This window comes from Vigna unguiculata, chromosome 2 (assembly GCF_037176805.1).
Source record: "Vigna unguiculata cultivar grain cowpea cultivar isolate G323 ecotype 2 chromosome 2, ASM3717680v1, whole genome shotgun sequence".
Lineage (NCBI taxonomy): Eukaryota > Viridiplantae > Streptophyta > Magnoliopsida > Fabales > Fabaceae > Vigna > Vigna unguiculata.
In genome coordinates, this window is record NC_140793.1 from 2,860,804 (window position 1) to 2,866,223 (window position 5,420).

Below are 5,420 nucleotides of genomic sequence, written 5' to 3' on the forward strand. Positions count from 1 at the left end.
AAAAATGTCAATTGTGTCCCAACTTTTGAAAAAGTACTTCAATTAGGTCTTTTTCAGACGGAAATAAATAACGGCGTGCCACGTGTCGGTATGTGTTTTTTTAATTTTTTATTTATTTTTGAAAAAAAAAATTAAAAATGTCACGTGTCAAGTCCTTGGTGTAACATGTGACATTGGTAGAGTTACGTGGCAATGCAAGGTCACATGTTAATGTCACCATGATGTCATTGTCATTATGTATCTCTCATTTAATTTTGATCCATTTTTTTAATAATTAAAATCAATGAAATTAAAACTAATTAAGTATAAAATTTTTACAAAAATTAAATATTTGATATTTATATTAAAATTTAGTAGTAAAAGTTATTTTATTAAGTCATTTTTAATAAAAAAATATTAGTATAACATTCATACAAATAAAATTTTTGGTTTAAAATTAGTAAGAGACAATATTGTTGTATTTTGAAAAAAAAAATAACAAAACATGAGAACTTAATAAAAAGTAATTAATAAAGTAATATGTTAAAATTTTGTTTTTAATAAAAAATATTAGTATAAAATTTATATAAATAATAAATTTGTTCTGAGATTGGAGAGAAACAATACAAATATCAGTACTTAATTTTGTAAAAATATTTATACTTAATTAGTTTTAATCTTATAAAAAATGGATTACAAAAATATTTTAATTATTAAAAAAAATTGGAACAAAATTGAATAAGATAAACATAAATAGGAACTAAATTAAAAAAACATATACGGAGACTAAATTAAATGAAAAAAACATATACAGAGACTAGATTGAAATCAACAGTGAGATCTGATAGTGACACCGATGGCACTAATAATGCCACGTGTCACATCACGAACTTGACACATAGTATTTATATTTTTTTAAAAAAATAAAAAAAATAAAAAAATTACATTCTGTGGCACATTGTTAACTGTGTTAATAATTTTTGTCTGAAAGGGACCTAATTAAAGTACATCTTCAAAAGTTAGAGGATGCAATTGACACTTTCTAAAAGCGGGTACCATATTCATACGTATCTACCAAAGTTTAAACCTTTAAAATGTTCGTGCGCCGTTTTTAGATTTAGACTTATGTTTCTCACAAATATTTTTGACAATCAATATCAAAAGGAATTCAAGTATCCTTCCAGGAAAGCCTATTCGAGAGAGAATTCAATACCTTTTCAGAAGACTTATATCCCTTTGGGAAAAATCATTGAGATGCAGGAGCATTCCAGAAGCCAGAAAAACAGTTTCAAAATACTGAATCTGAAACCTATTTGAATATTCTGTAAGAGATTATCCTTTAGAATGAATGTTTTTACGATTTCAGTGTACGCGTTTTGAAGTTACGTAATGAATTCATTTGAAATTCTTAGCCAGGAAAGATTGTTGAGTTCATTGTGGCCTGGAGTTGTGTACGTGGACATTGAAGAGATTGATGATCGCTTATAAGATGTTTATGAAGATTGGAAATGGAAGCTAAATAATGAAGGTTACGGTGTCGAATGTTGAAGGTTGCTGTTGTGTGTTGGATTGTCTTGCTAGTTATTCTTCTTTGCTTCTTCTGCCATTGGGGCAAGCTCAATGTAAAAACTCTTGTTGGTGACAAAATAATTTCTAAAAGAGTATATAAAGGAAAACTGCAATTGGACTAAGATTTCTCTGCATGCAATAAGAATTTGAATTCTGTTAATCACTACCATTAGACTTCTGTTAACAATCTCATTTGGGAAAGACTAAAAAGGTCACTCCAAAGTTTTTCCAAGAATTCAAGTTCGTTCTAAGGTGTACAATTGTTTTTCAAACCTTCATAATTTCTTTCTCCACCTCACTTTTATAGTTTTTGAAGACATTATAAGTTTGGAATCACAAATATGTTCTAGAATGAAGCATTATCTTTCGATTCAAAATGGATAATCTCGAATTGATTTTTAACATTTATGATTATTCATCCTAAAACATTTTTTAGTGAGATATATTTTTCTAGAATGTACATCTTAGATTTTCTTTTTTATGATTTGATAATATTTTCTGAAAATGTAAAGACTTTAAAATATTGTTTTTGTTATTTCACTATGATGAAAGATGAAAGACGTGGTGGAGATGAAGAATCAATTTTTTTTTATAAATTAGTCCGAATTCCATGGATTTGAATTTAAAGAAGGACCGCTTCTTCTTGCACCCTTTTTTTATTTTTATTTTTTCAGAAGCACGGTTTCTTATTTTATTCACCGGTATAATATATTGTGCTTAAATATTACGGTGATAGCACGCTTTTTCTTTCATGTGGGAATTCGAGTGCCTAAAGGACCAAATTCCAGCCTTGTTTTTGACAATTTTTTTTTCATTTCCCCGGTTAGAATTCAGCCGAATTCTGAACTGAGTTTTTGTTTTTTATTTTTTGTTTTTTTAAAATAAATTAGAATTAAGATTTTTGAAATTTTAAAAAAAAGATTTAAGAGTTAATTTTTTTCGTTTTTGTAAAAAATGTTGAATTAGAGGTTAAATTTATTTTTTTAAAAATAGATTTAGTATTACGTTTTTAATTATTTTAGGTATTATTTAAAAATATAAAAAAATAAATGTTATTTTATTTTTTATTTGAATTTGTTGAGTTAAAAATAGATTTTGTATTGTATAGTAAGTTATTTTAGGTATAATTTGAAAATATAAAAGTCACTTTAATTTTTTTTTTTACTTTGTTGATTAATTTTTTTTATAATAGTGATTTTGGAAAAAAAATTATGAATTATAATAGAGGTAACTAAAGTAAAAACAATTAATGTATAATGTTTGAGGTGGTGTTGTACTATTTATATTTTTATGTTTATTGAATATTTAAAATTAAAAAAATATGTGGAAGTACGAATTTATTTTTTATTTATATTTTTTTACTTTGATTTCTTTATAAGAATTATATTCATAAAGTGTTTATTTTTTCATACAAATAAATAATGTAAAATTTATTGTTATATGATGAAATAAAATAGTAGCTATTAACTATAACTATAAAGTAAGAATTTATTTTTTTTAAATATCCTAATAAATATTTTCAAATTAGGTGTATAGGACTCGATATCCTAATAAAGGTAATACATCTTTTCATAGTGGCATAGTGCATCTTAGCCCATTATTATATACTGTGAATCAGGGCATGCATTATAAGACTACTTACCTTTGACAATTCAAGCAAGTAAAAAACTTGGCACGGTATCCCAATAAAGTTGATACATCTTGTCATAGTTTCAGCATGCATGTGATACCATTAATGATTACATTGTGTATGGCCATGTGTTCACGTATCTGTCACTTTTTCAAGTGGTCAAATTATGTATCTTTATTGGCACACTATCCCAATATCATTGACAAGTCTTATCGTAATGTCAGGGTTCATATGAGGCCATGTATTTAAAATATGCGTCAGCTTTTGTAGTGGTGAAATTAAATATCTTCCTTGGCACATTATCCCAATTAAATATCAGCCTTGGCACAACCCAATAAAGCTCACAAGTCTTGTCATAATGACAGGGTGCATGTGAGGCCATGTATTTGAAATATCCCGCAGCTTTTACAGTGGTGAAATTAAGTATCTTCCTTGGCATGCTATCCAACTGAAGGAAGTTAGTTTTATTTAAGGTTGTGGTTCCTTAGTTTGAAAGTTGTGGAGTGTTATAGTACAATAAGTAAAAAGGATTTTTTTTGAGGAGTTGAATGCATATAATTCCTTTAATGCTGCTATTGATTTCGAAGATGTGAAGGTTCTCCTTATGTAGAATTCCAAATGGGGTTACTCTTAACCATATGCGCATCATAATAAGAAGTCATTTGATGAAACCATTTGAGCCCCAACTAAGCCATTTGTGGTACCATGTCCCTCCTGAATTTGTTGAGGAAGGCATTGATGAGTTTCCTTTTATAAGGAATGAAGAAGATCTTCATCATGCCATTCAGTGACACTCAATGATGATCCCTACGACGACAATATCTTTTTATGTGAACTTCATGAAAGTTGAGAAGTGTGAGAACTTCGTTTGTATTTAGTTTTATTTATATCTTTTAACATGGTCTTTGAGATCATTAAACCTGCTGAGTTTATCTTAAGAAATTGTTGTTAGCGATTTACCAATGAAGCATTTGGAATGATTAAGTTTTTCCATTACTCATCTTTGAAATTGTGCTAAAAACGGTTCGCTCTTACAAACACAAAAACACAGCGTATTTCACATGTAATAAAATATTAAACTACATTATTATCCTTTTAATCACCGTAGTGGTGTCCAGTTCCACACCGTGGTCGACGCCTGTTTCTGGTGGGGTTCCTCCTTCGTTCTTCAAGTCTAGGTTGTTCTTGGTATGAAGGTTGTGGTTCCTAATCCTCCGCAGCTTGATGACCACCATGTGAAGGAGATAATGACGCTTCTGCATATGGATAGTTGACGTAGTAAACTAAGTCTTGTTGAGGCAGGTCCATACCTCTTAAGAAATTTGGAGTTTGGCAATTTGTATGCAACCACGGTTGTGCAGAAGGTGGTGTTTGAGCATAAGTTGCAAACATAGTTGGCATGCCTAGTTCTGAGTATGAATAAATAGAATTCCTTGTTCCATCCATACATCGTTGTGGAGGTGGAGTATTTAAGTCATGCATAGTCGCATCTGATTCAGTTGGAGGGACATATGTCGATGTCGATGCACTATTCATTCTAGAATCATTTAACATCTGTGGAATTGACCATATGGTTTAGTTGGAGGGACATATGTCGATGTCGATGCACGATTCATTCTAGAATCATTTAACATTTGTGGAACTGACAAATATGGACATGAGTTTGAAACATATCAGGACATGTACTCCGTTGTGTGCTGAAGTGGCCCAAGCATTAGTAATCCATTCAATGTTAGGTCACGCTAGTTTTTCCATACCTCTATCCATTGCGCATGTATAGTAACCCAATTCTCATTCTGTCTCCCCCTCATATATATTTTATGTAGATGATCAAGGTTGTTGTGTTTTTCAGAGATCTCTTGTGATAACTGAAATTGTAACTTCACCATGTCCGACTAGTGTCATTCAACAATGGCAAAAAAAATTAAAGTTGTGCATGACGTCCATAATGCTTGGTCCCGATATGCTTCAACATCAATAACATAGTCCAAACCCTCATAAGGAACCCAAATAACTACACCAATAATTGAAAATGTTAGTCAATTATTTAGCTTATGTTTATCATTATACAAATGTAAAACGTTACCTGATTCTATTGCATGTGGTCTATCCTTGCGTGGTATCTGACTAAATCATTGTGTGGGACATTTTTGTAGTCTAGTACTCGAACGTCGCTCCATTGACAAACTAACGCGAAAGTTGGTCGAACTCTTGAAATGGGTGCAATAAAGGGCATCTGAAA